Genomic DNA, 17968 nt, shown 5'->3' on the forward strand with positions numbered 1-17968 from the left:
ATCTGCCAACTCCTTTAGCACCCTCAGAAGCAGCGCATCCGGCCCCAGGGATTTGTGCTCATTCAGCTTTTCTAAATAGTCCCAAACCACTTCTTTCTCCTCAGAGGGCTGGTCACCTCCTCCCCATGCTGTGCTGCCCAGTGCAGTAGTCTGGGAGCTGACCTTGTTTGTGAAGACAGAGGCAAAAAAAGCATTGAGTACATTAGCTTTTTTCCACATCCTCTGTCACTAGGTTGCCTTCCTCATTCAATAAGAGGACCCACACTTTCTTTGACTTTCTTCTTGTTGCTAACATACCTGAAGAAACCCTTCTTGTTATTCTTAACATCTCTTGCTAGCTGCAACTACACGTGTGATTTGGTCTTCCTGATTTCACTCCTGCATGCCTGAGCAATATTTTTATACTCCTTCCTGATCATTTGTCCAATGTTCTACTTCTTGTAATCCAAGAGGTCAACATTTTCCGTGACTTCCGCCCCCCCCCCCACACACACACACACATTTTCTGATAAAGTGTTTTCCTAATGGCAACTTTGGCTGAAATCCACTCCTGTGCAAAGAGCATAAAACCTATGCACCACTTAAACCCACAAAATAGGGTTTAGGTGAGATTAAGTGAGGCATAGACTTTATGCTGGTTCTCTGCACAGGGGTAAATTTCACCCTTTGGGAGCAGAGACCAAGCCTCTTGCTCCTTATCCATGACTGGTAATAATGTTTGTGATGGATTGAATCACAGAAACCCACTTGGGACTGTCACCTGATGTTATGAGACTACCTCTGAGCCAGTTTTCGCTGCCAGTTTGGGCCTCCAGAACCCTCCCTTGTTGAGCCAGACATGCCAGTCTGCTCTAACACAGACCCAGGGTCTGAACCAAGCGCCCCAAAGCTGCAGACTTAACTGAAAACAGCTTAGCAAGTGCTCCTGTCTCTAGTACCCAGACACCCAGATCCAAATGGGATCCAAACCCCAAATAAATCTGTTTTACTCTGTATAAAGCTTATATAGGGTAAACTCATAAACTTTATAACACTGACAGAGAGATATGCACAGCTGTTTGCTCCTCCAGGTATTACTTACTTAATCTGGGTTAATTGATAAGCAAAAGTGATTTTATTAAATATAAAAAGTAGGATTTCAGTGGTTCCAAGTAATAACAGACAGAACAAAGTAAATTACCAAGCAAAATAAAACAAAGCATGCAAGTCTAAGCTTAATACATTCAGAAACTGATTACAGATGAAATCTCACCCCCAGACATGTTCCAATAAACTTATTTCACAGATTGGACTCCTTCCTAGTCTGGGTCCAGCAATCACTCACACTCCTGTAGTTACTGTCCTTTGTTCCAGTTTCTTTCAGGCATCTCTTGGGGGAGGAAAGGCCATCTCTTGAGCCAGCTAAAGACAAAATGGAGAGGCTTCCAGGGCCTTTTATATTCTCTCTCTCTCTCGTGCGCAGAAACCTCTTTGTTCTTCAGGGCAAAGTCATAGCAACAAAATGGAGTTTGTAGCCACCTGGGCAAGTCACATGTCCATGAATTATTCAGGTTTTTTCAGGCCAATGTCATTGTTTACGTGTTAGTTTGAATATTCCCAGGAAAGCTCAGATGTGGACTGGCGTCTCCCAAAGTCCATTGTCAGTTAAGTGTTTCTTGATTGGGCACTTACTGAGAATAGTCCTTTCTCAAGAAGCTGATCAAATGCTTCACTGAGGCTACTTAGAATCAAACACATTGAGATACAAGTACATAGCCAATATTCATAACTTCAAATACAAAAATGATACAAAGCTGGCAAAAAAGCAAGTTTTACTCCTTTTTATTTAGGTAAAAGTACAAACTCATTCTCAATGTTCCTTCTTTATTGGTCTCCCCACATCTTAGCTTTTCTCTCTTCTCCCTGCTGACAATGCCCGTCACAGAAGTAATTTCAAACCTGCTGTGCCAACCATACCACTCCAAATCTCTTCACTAGGTTTCCAGTCTCTCTGTAGCATATATAAGCTTCTTTCCCTCACTTTCAGAGCCCTGAATAACATCCTCATACTATAACAGCTATATACTCATTGCTTCCTATTTTGCCCTTTCACTCCATTTGCTTCTCCATCAAAACCTGAGTTATGAGTTGCATTTTGAAACAGTTAAGTAGTTGGTGATATCACTTTCCTCTAGTAAAGCAGTAATGTAGATCCTTGGTTTGCTCTGAGGCCAAGATTTTCAAAAGTGACTAGCTATTTGAGTGCCTCATCTTTGAATGCCCATCTTTTATGAATTTCAGAGGTGGAGAGCTCCACACTCTGAAAATCAGGTCCATTTCAAGAGTCTCAAGATGGGAAACCAAACATTCAGGCATACACTGTTACTAGTCACTTTTGAAAATTCTTGTCCTTGAAAGAGTGTAAGCATTTCAGGAGAAACACAGAACTTGGAAATCTGATCTAGGCAAGGGAAAAGCCTTTCAGATCACATTTAAGACAATGAGAAATAGGAACAGTAAAACCACAGAAAAGTTATCAATAGTAAGTGTTGGGTATAGTCTGCCACTAGTTGAGTCTTTAAGATCAAAATCTGCTTTAAAATTTTCAACACCCTCTATATTAAGCATTTGTAACAAACCATGTGATCCCATACCTGGCTGTGCCAGACCTCAAAGTGCAGTGGAAGCGCTAGGTTACCACTGTATGAGGGGCAAGGCAGCAGAAAGTCCATATGAAATAATTCTATGCTATATTGCTCAGGGGTCAGGCTGGAAAAAATAGCTGATGGAATTCTGAAACTCCACTCACAGTAGCAGCTAAATGTCATGGGCCAAGAGTAAAAGGTTCACTGGTAAGAGGCAAATTTTGAAGTCTTGCTTAACTGCAGACTGTGTTTCTTTGGCTAGCTAAGTTAAATGTTGCATTTAAAGAGGTCTCTTTTCATTCTACACTTTCTCTTGTGAGATTCTTCCTCTCCTCTCTCTTTTCTTCCTCCTCCTCTTGTTGCTCCCCCCATCTTGTCTCCCTATTCCCCACTCCAATGGGAAGAACTCTGGCAGGAACTCTTTTTATTGCTTTCTCATCACCACCACCACCATAATTTGACCAGTTAAGCAATGATCCCTCCGCTGGCAGCAGTGCATGGAATCACTGCCTGGGGCTTTTATGTCCAGGCTCAGGCAGCTGTAATTTTGAAGTTTCATGCTCCTAGCTCTGGTTGGCCAGTGTTGGTGACAAGGATGAGAAGGGGGTGGAGTAAGATGGTAAAAGTCTTACAGAAGTATGGGTACCGCACATGGGCAAGTACTGTTTCCGAGCCCTGTGTCACTGCTCACTACAGAGCTGAGATTTTGGACAACTTTTGCCGTGGAACTTGTTCTAGAAGACCTGGTCGGACATAGCCAGTGAGTCTGTACATAGTGTGGAGCCACTGGGTTACATTTCCTCACCGGAAAGTGAGACACAGTCATTATACCTTACCATCCACTGAGACAAGTTGCCACAGCTTGTCTGCACAGAACTTATATTTGGATTGGGGAAGGATTCCATGCTCCCCAAAACATTATTATTTCTTCACAAAATCGTTTCACTTGGGCATTCCTTGTGGGATCACAATTTGTCCCTTGATTTCTACAGACCATTTTCTGCCACCCTTACACTAAATAGCAATAATGTCGGTGGATTAACTCGTGGCATAAGGAGTCATAATTCCAGTGTTAACTGCACCTTTGCCCCCTCTATTGTCTTCCCTTTAAGGTCTCAGCCCTCCAACCGTCACCTCACCATATCCTGAGTTTGCAGTCCCCCTGCAATTCATTGTGTTTATCCTAACAGGTCTGATCTTAGTCCAACACCTGTGGTTTGCTTTACATCAAAGACAATGACAGGGTTACTGGTGACCAGCTATCTTTCACAAAGCATGATACATTTATTTTAAGACAAAAGTATTACAGAGAAAATATACAATAAACCAGCAAACAGTCTATCCACATGCTAAACTTACTAGGTGCCACCCATCTTCTATATGGAGATCCTAGCAGGTTCTAGCAGGTTCCAGACTTTCCAACAAGGGTTTACCCCAGGGGTCGGCAACGTTTGGCACGCGGCTAGCCAGGGTAAGCACCCTGGCGGGCCAGGCCAGTTTATTTACCTGCTGACGTGGCAGGTTCAGCCAATCGCGGCCCCCACTGGCCGTGGTTCGCCGTCCCGGGCCAATGGGGGTGGCGAGAAGCGGCGCGGGCGAGGGATGTGCTGGCCGCGGCTTCCCGCCGTCCCCATTGGCCCGGGACGGCGAACTGTGGCCAGTGGGGGCCATGATCAGCCGAACCTGCCGCCTCGGCAGGTAAATAAACTGGCCCAACCCACCAGGGTGCTTACCCTGGTGAGCCGCGTGCCAAACGTTGCGACCCCTGGTTTACCCTCTTGGTTACAACCTCATGTTAGTTCTTGGATCCAGATGGGGGGCATTCAACCAATTCAGGCTGATCTTTCTTTGGGGATTAGCCCTGCTTTGAGCTAGATGACCTCCTGAGGTCCCTTCCAACCCTGATTCTATGATTCTATGATTTGTCTAAGACCTCAGCCAGTCTATGCAATTCTCCCCAGGGCCTGGTACTTCTCTGGAGTTGTTTAACTGATCCAGGATTTGCAATAATTACCCCCCCACACACACTGATTTTAGTTGTTGGGGGAAGTTCAATAACTCTCTCCCAGGGGGCTAGAATACATTATCAGGTCACAAAGACAGAGATAACATTTAAAGATACAAAAGTTTCTGACTAATCCCTGGACCCACAGTGCCTGGCACTTCTCAACATAATAGTCTTTAGAAGTTTCCATGATTCCAAGATCTTGTCAGAAAATGGTCCTATTCCTTTCTGTTAATTTGAGTGGATGGTCCAAAGTAGCATCTCTCAAAATGTAAGTGGATTCCTTGGGGAAGACTCTCCTGGGGAAGAATCAAACAATTTACCTGAAAACGAAACAGAGATTATTCATTTTTTTTAAATTAATGGATATTTTTCATTTAGGATTAAACAGAAGCTGAGCTACCTTTTGTTGGATACTCAATTGATAGGTCTATTTTTATTGGGAATCAATGAACCAGCAACAAAGGAAGAATACCAGGCTGCTTCAGTATGCTACATATAAGCTTAACATATACCAAACTACATACATTTTATTTGCAAACACAATTCTGCTAGAATATTACCCTGAAAAAATCTGTAATAATTTCTCTCTTTAAAAGAGGGGTAGTGATATACAGGGCTAGTCTTATGGGTGGGCGACATGGGCGACTGCCTCGGGTCCCGTGGTTGGGGGGGGCACCATGGTCAAGAGACTGCAGAAGAGCCATGCTGAGACGGGTGGCAGGGAGAGGAAATAAAGGGGGCTGCAGGGCAGGAGCTCACACGTTTCTCCTCTCTACTTTCCCAACAGCATGGCACATGCAGTGCCACCACCACTCCACCTGCAGCTGCTCTGCCTGCTGTGCAGCCACCCCCTGCTTGTGGAGCAGTAATGAAAGGACACCAAAGAAAGATCAGCCAGGGTGCCATTTTCCCTAAGGCTGGCCCTGGTGGTATAGCAGTGAGAGACTGTGTGGTCGAGTGGACAGGGACTTTTGAGATATGGGTTCTAATCAAAACTAGAAGTCATTACAGCTGGGCAAACACTGTGCTAATAATTATCTGTTCGTGTGTATGAGACACAAGAAGAGAGGGAAGATAGCTGAGGTGATCAAAGTTACATGATAAATTATGGAACCATATGAGAAAGCTTATTTATCACATGGCTCTGCAGTTTATTACATGATATCACCATCATCTAGGTACTATACATATTATCTATCTAGGTACTATACATATTATCTATCTGTAAAAATATACAAACACATACATGGCACATCCTTTGCCACTGTAAAGTAAAAAGAGATATGTGCTTGTCCTTGCCCAAACTGGTGAAGGGTACAGTAAGCAAGATAATGTTTGTCTTTTGATAAAGTTTTCATAAGAGGTCGAACTCTCAGAAATGATGATTTTAGAAAAACAAATCTTCTGAAAGTCATAAAGGATTACACTATTTAAAAATGCTTTGCTTTGGCTTAGCCATTAAGATCAAGTCTGTTTGATGTAAACTTAGCATATTTGGGCTGGAACATCTATTCTTATGTTTCGTTTAAAAAAAAATGAATTTCTTTTTAAATTATGTGATGTGTGCTTTAAGATATTACTGTATCATTTTTCCAGCTCTAACTACCCAGTTCTGCAAACACTTACTCAGATAAGTAATCCTTACTGTGTGAGTAGTCCCATTGACTTTAAATTGTTTGCAGTATTGAGCCTACAGCATATGGTATATCATTATTTTGTCCTTTCTGAACTGTTTTTGGCACATAGTGTATCTTTCTCTGGCACATATCAATACATTTCAATGAAGGAAAAGTTATTTGGAGAAACTTTTTGGAGAGCCATCTCATATAATAAAAATTACATGGATAGTTCATGAACAACAAAATACCCAAGCAAAATAAATGTATATGCAAAAAATAACTGACCAGCTCTTAGTAGTGCACTTATTATCAGAATACTATATTATGAAATTAGATATAAAATTATCTAGTCTTCTCCAAATTTTAAATATCTATGGCTGCAGCCTTAAAACCCTTAAAAAGAACTTGGATAAAGAACTTAAGAACTGAATATGGGCTAGGCTCCAACATCAAGTGTTAGTTAGTGACACCCCTTTGACTCTGCGCTGAACCCACATCTGAGGTAAAGGTGGCTGTAGTTTCAACAAAGTGCTGAATGACAACGTTTGTTTGTAATGGGGAGAGAGGTGGTAAGCTAACAGTAGTCTTCATATGTGGATGGGTGTCTCCTATTGTGGTTAGACTGGAAACCTGGCCTTGGACAATTTTTTCTACTGGTTAGTTGTCGAAAGTGGGGTGGGGGGGAATTAAATCCTTTCAGGTTTCAATTCAATGAGGTTGCAACTTCCACTTGAACCAAATTTATTGTATAGGGTCTTCATTCCTGCTATATCTGAGTCAACTAGACCTATAATGAAAATGTAGCTGCAAATTACTTGTTTTTTTGGAGTTTGCTTGGCTCCCTCGACTCAGTTCTGGCAGAGTTCTGAAACCAAACAGTGGCTTTATAAACCTGCCAAATCTGACACACCTTTTATTGACCTCACATACTATGCTAGAATTAATAGCACAACTGTACCACTCATCAGCATGCGGAGAGCCAGTGCAAAGCAAAAGCACAGCTTAAGTTCCATTTACATTGTTATTCTGAAGGTTTAAGTGGTACTTACTGCAGGTGATGGTAAGACTGTGGGCTGACCAGGAACAATCGGTCATTCGGAGCTAATGGAGATAAGCCCTGTCAATAATTTCAGATGTATGACAAATTGTTCATATATGGTACACTGTAGACCAGTGGTTCTCAAAGTCGGTCTGCCGTTTGTTCAGGGAAAGCCCCTGCCGGGCCGGGCTGATTTGTTTACCTGGCATGTCCGCAGATTCGGCCGATTGCGGCTTCCACTGGCCACAGTTCACAACTCCAGGCCACTGGGGGCTGCGGGAAGCTGCGGCCAGCACATCCCTTGGGCCGTGCTGCTTCCCGCAGCCCCCAGTGGCCTGGAGCGGCAAACTGCGGCCAGTGGGAGCCGCAATCGGCCGAATCTGCGGACGCGCCAGGTAAACAAACCAGCCCGGCCTGTCAGACGCTTTCCCTGAATAAGTGGCGGACCAGCTTTGAGAACCACTGCTGTAGACCATGTTTCATTATATAATGCCTGCATCTGTAATTTTCACTCCATGCATCTGAAAAAGTGAGGGTTTTTTACCCACAAAAGCTTATGCCCAAATAAATCTGTTAGTCTTTAAGGTGCCACCAGACTCCTTGTTGTTTTTTGTGGATACAGACTAACACGGCAACCCCCAATACTGTAGTCACTGTGGAGTGTGGCTCAGGTAGTGGCTGGGGGTGCAGTACCAACTGCTGCCATCAGGGCTCTGTTAGAGCTGAAGTTGCTGAAACTCTTGGAGGCTACACCCAGATGGCACTGGGTCTCCTGGCCTTGCAACACAGTTTGAAGCCAGCAGAGGGACGAGGCATGTAGCAGGAATGCTACTTCTCATTCTTATTAGCTTCACAGAAGTAAATTCTAGGGTTCTTTGCACTTGTTCTGTCCAGTTTCCAGCCCCTGGGGACTGGGATCACATGGCTTCCAAGCAGCTTAGAGAAGAGGCATAGGATAGGGAATAATCGTTCCCGTGGACTATTTTCCATTAGTCATGCAGAGGCAGCTTATAGAGCTTTCTCCACATGCTCGCTGCAGCCACAGTCCTTCCTTGCTGTCTCTGTTCCATCTGTCAATAAGTATGGGTATTTGTGAGCTGGGAAAGATGGTGACAGTTGGGGAGTGAAGTATCAGAGGGGTAGCTATGTTAGTCTGGATCTGTAAAAAGCGACAAAGAGTCCTGTGGCACCTTATAGACTAACAGACATATTAGAGCATAAGCTTTCGTGGGTCAATATTCACTTTGTTAGATGCATGTAGTGGAAATGTCCAGAGGCAGGTATAAATATGCAGGCAAGAATCAGTCTAGAGATAACGAGGTTAGTTCAATCAGGGAGGATGAGGCCCTCTTCTAGCAGTTGAGGTATGAACACCAAGGGAGGAGAAACTGCTTTTGTAGTTGGCTAGCCATTCACAGTCTTTGTTTAATCCTGAGCTGATGGTGTCAAATTTGCAAATGAACTGAAGCTCAGCAGTTTCTCTTTGAAGTCTACTTCTGAAGTGTTTTTTTTTTTTTTTTGCTGCGGGATGGCTACCTTTAAATCTGCTATTGTGTGTCCAGGGAGATTGAAGTGTTCTCCTACAGGTTTTTGTATATTACCATTCCTAATATCTGACTTGTGTCCATTTATCCTTTTATGTAGGGACTGTCCAGTTTGGCCGATGTACATAGCAGAGGGGCATTTCTGGCACATGATGGCGTATATTACATTGGTGGGCGTGCCGGTAATGAATTGGTGATGTTGTGGCTGATCTGGTTAGGTCCTGTGATGGTGTCGCTGGTGTAGATATGTGGGCAGAGTTGGCATCGAGGTTTGTTGCATAACCAACCTTCCACACAAATGGACTTTACTAAAATAAGACAAGAGATCTGCATTACACACTTCACCTCTCTACAAAGGAAAAAGGACCAGGAGCTGTCTAAAATCCTACCTGCCACATGGGGCCACAACAATGGTACCCCTAACTCACCCAACAATATCGTCAATTTGTCCAGCTACACAGTCAACCTGGCAGAAGAGTCTGTCCTATCTCGGGGACTCTCTTTTTTCCCCACCACCCCCACAAATATGATACAGTTCTGCAGTGATCTGAAAACCTACTTTCGCCATCTCCAACTCAAAGAATACTTTCCAGATAACAATGAACAGTGCACTGATATACAGATACCCTCCCACCAACATCACAAGAAGAAGAACTCCACATGTTCTCCTCCTCGGGGCTGAAATGACAGTCTGGAACTATACATAGAATGCTTCCGCTGACGTGCACAGGCAGAAATTGTGGAAAAACAACATCTCTTGCCTCATAACCTAAGTCGTGCAGAATGCAATGCCATCCACAGCCTCAGAAACAACCCTGATATTATAATCAAAGAGGCTGATAAAGGAGGTGCTGTTGTCATCATGAACAGGTCTGACTACCAAAAAGAGGCTGCCAAACAACTCTCCAATACCAAATTCTACAGGCCACTCTCCTCAGATCCCACTGAGGAATACACTAAGAAACTGCACCATCTGCTCAGGGCACTCCTTACACTAACACAGGAACAAATCAGCATACCCTTAGAGCCCCGATTGGGATTATTCTATCTACTACCCAAGTTCCACAAACCTGGAAATCCTGGATTCCCCATCATCGCTGGAATTGGCACTCTCACTGAAGAACTGTCCGGATATATGGACTCTCTACTCAGACCCTACGCCACCAGCATTCCCAGCTATCACCGTGACACCACTGATTTCCTGAGAAAACTACAATGCATTGGTGATCTTCCAGAAAATACCATCCTAGCCACTGTGGATGTGGAGGCTCTCTACACAAACATCCCACACACAGGTGGAACACATGCTGTCAGGAACAGTATCCCTGATGATGCCACAGCACAACTGGTTGCTGAGCTCTGTGACTTTATCCTCACACACAATTATTTCAAATGTGGTGACAATATATACCTCCAGACCACTGGCACCACTATGGGCACCTGCATGGCCCCACAATATGCCAACATTTTTGTGGCTGACCTGGAACAACGCTTCCTCAGCTCCCATCCACTCACGCCCCTTCTCTACCTCCACTACATTGATGACATCTTCATCATCTGGACCCATGGGAAGGAGACTCTGGAAGAATTCCACCACAATTTCAACAGCTTCCACCCCACCATCAACCTCAGCCTGGACCAATCTACACGGGAGGTCCACTTCCTAGACACCAAGGTAGAAATAAGTGACGGTCATGTTACCACCAGCCTATAGTGAAAACCAACCGACCGCTATGCCTATCTTCATGCCTCCAGCTTCCATCCCGGACACACCACACAATCCATCGTCTACAGCCAAGCACTGAGGTACAACCGCATTTGCTCCAACCCCTCAGACAGAGACCAACACCTACAAGATCTTCACCAAGCATTCTCAAAACTACGATACCCGCACGAGGAAATAAAGAAACAAATCAACAGAGCCAGACGTGTACCCAGAAGCCTCCTGCTGTAAGACAAGCCCAAGAAAGAAACCAACAGAACTCCACTGGTCATCACCTACAGTCCTCAGCTAAAACTTCTCCAACACATCATCAGTGATCTACAGCCCATCCTGGACAACAATACCTCGCTTTCACAGGCCTTGGGAGGCAGGCCAGTCCTTGCCCACAGACAACTGACAACCTTAAGCATATTCTCACCAGCAACCACACACTGCACCATAGTAACTAACTCAGGAACCAATCCATGCAACATTAGTCATTGTTGTGGCCCCATGTGGCAGGTAGGATTTTAGACAGCTCATGGTCCTTTTTCCTTTGTAGAGAGGTGAAGTGTGTAATGTAGATCTCTTGTCTTATTTTAGTAAAGTTCGTTTGTGTGGATGGTTGGTTATGCAACAAACCTCGATGCCAACTCTGCCCACATATCTACACCAGCGACACCATCACAGGACCTAACCAGATCAGCCACAACATCACCGGTTCATTCACCTGCACGTTCACCAATGTAATATATGCCATCATGTGCCAGAAATGTCCCTCTGCTATGTACATCGGCCAAACTGGACAGTCCCTACATAAAAGGATAAATGGACACAAGTCAGATATTAGGAATGGCAATATAAAAAACCTGTAGGAGAACACTTCAACCTCCCTGGCCACACAATAGCAGATTTAAAGGTAGCCATCCCGCAGCAAAAAAAAAAAAAAAAAAAAAAAAAAAAAAAACACTTCAGAAGTAGACTTCAAAGAGAAACTGCTGAGCTTCAGTTCATTTGCAAATTTGACACCATCAGCTCAGGATTAAACAAAGACTGTGAATGGCTAGCCAACTACAAAAGCAGTTTCTCCTCCCTTGGTATTCATACCTCAACTGCTAGAAGAGGGCCTCATCCTCCCTGATTGAACTAACCTCATTATCTCTAGACTGATTCTTGCCTGCATATTTATACCTGCCTCTGGAAATTTCCACTACATGCATCTGATGAAGTGAGTATTCACCCACGAAAACTTATGTGCCAATATGTCTGTTAGTCTATAAAGTGCCACAGGACTCTTTGTTGCTTTTTGGGGAGTGAAGGGATTTCTGAACCTGAATTGGGGGGAAGTTGAGCCTCCAGGTATTGGGAGGAAGAAGTTTCAGAGCTGAGTAGAGGGATTGTTCTGAGCTATGGAGGGATTAGGTAAGGAATGGAGGAGTTTTTCTGACTAAAGGCATAGTGTGTGTGTGTGTGTGTGTGTGTGTGTGTGTGTGTGTGTGTGTGTGTGTGTGTGTGTGTGTGTGTGTGTGTGTATACACGTGCACAGCAGTTGGAGTGAAGCAGGGCATGGAGCCAGTTGGGAATGAGTGTGTGGAGAAATTATTGGTGTATGTGAAGAATGAGGGAAGGACATTGAAACAGTATGGGGATTATAGGCTAAGGGATCTATTGGAGGGGAAGATGTCAGGACTAGGAGAGAACAGTAAGGAGGTGAAAGAGGGATAAATATTATTTTATTGTGCCCTGTCCTATAAGATGTTTCAGTTTACATTCTGAAAGGTGAAGAGGGCGTGTGAGACAGGAGAATACTCTTTTTTGTATTCCCTTTTTCCACAAAAACATTCCTTATCTCTCCTCCTCCCCCCCCCCAAAAAAAAAACAAAAAACCTATTCTGTGACACTTCCCCTCACATTGATGGTTTTTCAGTTCCACAATATAAGCAACATGGAGAAGAAGAGAGGTGATGTGTGGGTGGGGAGGAGCTTGCTATTTGAAACCTAATCAATTATTTGGAGGCACCAGCCACCTCTAGCAGTCGTGTTCTCTACCCGGATGAATTTTATCCCATATTTCACAAAGAAGAAAAGGATGATTTTTTTAATCCTGTCATCGGTAAATGTGGTTGGTTATTTCAACTTGATTCAACTCCAAATATCAACTCTGACAGCTTCTGCAAACTGGTTTGTTTTTCCTAAAGAATTGCAGAGGCACAGTATCATTTCTTTGTATAGTGGAAAGTCTATTGTAACCTTAATTATGGATGGGTACCACTTGTCTTATTTTGAAGACATAGGAACAGATCTTCAGCTCTCATGAACTGCCAATGTCCATTGACTTAGATGGAGCTATGCCAGTTCACAATAGCTAAGGATGTGGCCCATGCTGTATAGAAAGATAATTGTGATATAATAACAGAACATTATTCAAACAACTGTATTACATTAATCATATCATATATTAGAGTAGCTAATGTATTACAATATCTATGAAAAATGCACTGCCATACATTAAATATGGATTCCCTAGGTTTCCTTTTAATCTTTTACTATTAAGTAAAGTTAATACTAGTGGTATTTCCCTTTTTAACTATAGAGAATGTGTGCTCATACCGGTAATATCTGTTGTGATTACTGAACCTAAAATATTATCCTAAGCTCAGTTGTGAAAAGTATGGGAAAGTTCATAAGTTGTTACAATAACTATGAAAAATAGGTCAAGTTGTTTACAACGATGAACGTTATGGATAGGTGCAGGAAAACCATACAGAGAAACTGTATTAGTTCAAGCAAAACAGGCTACTGACATAAGTCAAGGACTGTGGAGAAATCATATTTTGTAAACAAGAAAATGTGAGAACAAGGTTACCTATGACAAATTTGGCCTTACAGAAAGGAATTTAATTGGTGGACAGAATAATGATGGTAAGATATGACACTGACTTTCACTCATTTGGGAGTCTTTAAAAACAAAACAAAACATTAAAAAAATAAAAAGAATCATTTTCCCCCAGCTCATCCCCCAGTTTGCCAGCACTGCAACTCCTCTCAACTCATCTAAGGGACTTCCTTCGTAAGATGAAGGCCAGCTGGCCTTACTCTTGTTTAAAGAACTTTGTTTTCACCGGTGAGTGCTGAAAGTCATCCCATTATCATGGCATCCAGTCCTCAAGCTCACTAGTTGAGGATATCTAATTACCAGCACTGTAAAATCATGTACGATCCTGTTTTGTATTCCCTTCCATTGCTGTGTTATTTTCTGTTTCACACTCTGTCCTCCTATCTCATCTCACTCTCTTGGTTTTCCATCAAATCTTGAAGTCAACAATACTGCATTCATCCAAATCTGCCTTATCCAAGGAGAAAGGATCCAACCAGATAATGGCTCTGAACAGATAGTAACTAACCATGTTCCAAGCAGCAGGAGTCATGGTCAATTTGCAAGCCAAAGCATCCACTTGTAACTAACCAGCATTCCAGTATTCCAAAGGCATCAACAAAAGCCATATTTCACACACCTTTTCTATCCTGTCTCTCCTCCACCTTTCATCTGTCTCTTAAGGACAGGATAAGTGAATGTTCCTCACATCAGGACTGAGAGTAAAATTAACCTTTTTCCTTTCCATCAAAGAAAGTTTGTTCTAAAAATAAGAGACTCTGATACTTTGACTACAAAAGGAGAGAGACTTTGATACGATCTGAAGTTTGTTTTGCATAATCACTCAACCACAGTTTCAATATAAATGCTTGATTTAATATCTTGTTCTTTTTTGTGTTTAATCAATAAAATTTCAACTTGAATGAATGCTATTGGGTGTTTGCCAAATAACCTAGTAAAACCAAGGCCTCTGATTAAAACTAACCCCAAATCTATCTATCACTGTTTAATGTTGGACAGTGAAAGTTTATAAACACATTTAACTCTTTAGATCCTTGAAATGAATACATCATTTGACCTAATGGTCAAAGGTCTCTTTTTAATGGCACCTACTGTACAATAATCAGGACATTTCCCTAACGGTATAATAATTGGGATTGGGGGGTCAGAAATTCCTGAAATAACTATGCTGTCAATATTGACATGAGGCAACAAGTTTTTACATTGGGAATGCTCCTAAAGATCAGAAGAGGTTTCGCTCTACCATGGCAGTCCCTCTTGCATGCTATTGTGATTTCTGTTTGTCTTTTGGTTTGTAAGACTGGTATGTAAAAATCTCTTATCATAATTGTCCATTCTGGTAACCTACTCAGATTCTTTTGACTGCTGCCAATATTTTTTTCCATTACTTTAGCTGCAAATTCATATGCTCGGTATACAAACGTTCACACAAGTGACAAATATGGTGGTTCCCTTTTATGATTATTAGTTGTGTATCTGGATCTGTCATTATCATTGGGTCTTTCTGGATAGCAGAGCCTACCCAACAAAAGCAAGATGGAGGAGACCCTTTCTAATAGTCACCTAACAACTTATACTTAAAGGGTCATTAAGAGACAATGCCAGAGCTCTAGCCCACTCTCCTGGGCAGCCCCCAAACCAATCTGAACTGTAGGACAGTAGTCAGGACTGGAGGAAAAAAGGAGGGGGGGTGTTTGATGTAAGGACACAGACTATCAAAGAGAGAGAATGAGAGATACACTCAGACACAGGAACCCATGAGAGTATCTGAAGAAGCTAAGCCTTCCTGGCTTGCCATTATGGGACGGTAATACCATGCAGGTTGGCGTTTAAAAATTAAAATCCTTTTTTCTGTAATGTTTTATTCCAGCTGTTAAATAAAATACTTTGTTTTGAGAAGGCTGCTGGTCATTCTATCACTGGTCTCTGGTTCCTGAAGAGAGGAAACAGAGGTGCCCAAAAAAGCCAAACATGCAGGGTGATAAGCAGTTAGCATACATGGGGCAATGAGCGTTTAAGGGTGGAAAAAATTGTAAACTTCACCCAAGACTGGAAAGGGCAAGCGGTCGAACACATAAGGGAGTCTATGTGTGCACTCAGATGGACCTGAAAGGTGGCAGAGATGCATATAGCCCTGAAACCATGACAACAAGAATAAAGGAATTAAAAGAAATGTAAAAACTACAGATTGATTTCACTGGTGCTATGACAATTTACACCAGCTTAGGATCTTCCCTTTACTGCTTCTGCTAGTTTGACAACTGAAATATGGAGCAAGTGCAATGAACTGGTGAAAGAAATCATTGCTGTACCTTGTAGAATGACTGTATGTATACATTAACCCATTACATACATGACTTCATCTCTACACCGTGCTTTTTCTTTTAAATATCAGATGCCCTAGCTTTTAGGGCTTGATGCTACAAGAGGCAAAGTATCATCAACTCCTACTGATTTCAATGAAGCTTGAGGTGCTCAGTTTATTTAAGGAATTAACTAATATAGACAATAATTCTGTTTACCTTTAATAAAAACAAACAAAAAAAATATTTAACTGAGAGCAAACACCGTTTTTTTATAACCCTCTCCCCCCCACCACACAAAGAGTAGATCAAACACTAGGTCTTTTTCATTGTTCTTGATTAAGCAGTAATTTGACAGAATTCATAGTGGGTTTCCCCCATAAATGTGAATTAGTACAGTTCAGTTGTACATGTTTTTCCTGAATGGCTAAAGAAAGTTTTAGGTGTTAGATATTTTCAGCTGTTGCCTTCCTTTAAAGCGATTTCATGTCAAAACTTTTTCTCAATAGATACCATACAAAAAATTATTTGAGTATAGAAAGATATATGAATACTAAGGTGTACAGTAGAGCATAAGACTCTTTCAGGTGAGAAGATGGAATTGAGTGGTGCAAAGATTCCACATCAATTGTTGAGCGAAATAGGCTTAATTCATAGATGCAGAGTAAATTTATGTTCCCTTGCATTTTAAAATAAATTGTCATTTTAAGCAATGCTGCCAACCATCAAAATACCTTTTAGTCAGGCTGACAGACTCATTGCTATAGGAATTGGGGGGGTGGGGGGTGGGAAATAAAAAAATCTATAAACCCCTGGAAACAGATGAATGAACAGCTTGAGACTTGTTTGAAGGTTCAAGCCCTCACTTAAGTTTTTGGAAAGCTGATATTCAAATAAAATATAATGAATGGGAGAAAATGTCAGTTCATATATTGTCAAGCATTCCCTAATTCAAAACTGCATCATATTTTTCTGACAAGCCATGTGGGGCCCTTATACTTATTATAGGCCTGCAAACGAGTGGACACACTCAGTTCATTCGTGTCCCTTGTGTCATATGAGAAAACAGAGGAAGGCAAAAATAGCTTTTTCTTCAGTTTTTGCAATGGCTGTCTTGCAGAAGCTCTGAGAACACTTCATCTGGAACTGTGATATTATAACCAGTTTAGAGCCTCCTGCATTGTGAGAGGTGGTCAGCCTAGAGGAAAAAACAAAATGACAAACAAATCCTTGAAAATATGAACTAGCTTGGATCCAAACAAACCTGTATGTGGAAAGAAGCCAGATGATGTATTCATATCACATGAGGATGTTTATATATTTTTCAGTCCAACCCAAGAGTCCTAAAAGAGTTGGCTGAGATCATCTTTGGCTCACCAATGTTGTTTTATTTTCAATACATCTTGGAACACCAAGGGAATGGAACAGCATTTGTGTTGTGCCAATATTTTAAAAAGGGCAAAAGGAATGACTTGAATACCCATAGGCTGGTTAGCCTAGCATCAACCCTGGGGAAAATAATAGAAAAGAAGAAAAGGATAGGAATATAGTTAATGCCAGTCAACATGGTATTATTGAATATAGGTCCGGTCAGACAAACATGGCATCATTCTTTAATGAAATTACAAATTTGGTTGATAAAAGTAACTGCATAGATGTAATGTACTTTTTTATAAGACATTTGGCTTAGTACCACACACCATTTTGATTAAAAAATAGCAGTGTACAATATCAATAAAACATATGTTAAATGGATTAAGAACTAACTAAGTGAGAGATCTCAAAAAGTAGTTGTCAATGGACAATCTTCATTGAATAGCCATGTTTCTACTGGGATTCCATGGGGATCAGTACTAGACCCAATGCTATTCAACATTTCCTTCAAATATTTGAAGAAAATATAAAATCATTACTCATAAAATTTGCAGATGACACAGATAAGTGGGGTGGTAAATAATGATGAGGACAGGACAGTCATATAGAGTGATCTGAATCACTTGGTAAGATGAGCCCATTAAAAAAAAGGGCTTTTATACTGCCAAGTGCAAAGTAATACATCTAGGAACAAGGAATGCAGGCCATATCTACGGAATGAGGAATTGTATGCAATGACTGAAAAGCAATGACTCTGCAAAGGATTTTTGGGTTATAATGGACAAACAAATCCACATGAGCTCTCAGTGCAATGCGGTAGCCAATATAGCTAATGTGATCATTGAATGTATAAACAGGG

General features: G+C 41.8%; 1 long non-coding RNA gene across 1 annotated transcript in view; it reads right to left on the reverse strand.

The window, feature by feature from the left end:
* Nucleotides 1-4340: 4340 nt before the first annotated feature.
* LOC135983910 (uncharacterized) overlaps nucleotides 4341-17968 on the reverse strand; it is a 119892-nt gene continuing 106264 nt past the window's right edge. The window contains exons 2-3 of the long non-coding RNA XR_010601739.1: nucleotides 17000-17243; nucleotides 4341-4952 (exon numbers count right to left, since the gene is read on the reverse strand). This is a non-coding gene — a long non-coding RNA (uncharacterized LOC135983910). The remainder of the gene's footprint in view (nucleotides 4953-16999; nucleotides 17244-17968) is intronic.

Source organism: Chrysemys picta, chromosome 1 (assembly GCF_011386835.1).
Source record: "Chrysemys picta bellii isolate R12L10 chromosome 1, ASM1138683v2, whole genome shotgun sequence".
In the NCBI taxonomy this organism is placed as follows: Eukaryota; Metazoa; Chordata; order Testudines; family Emydidae; genus Chrysemys; species Chrysemys picta.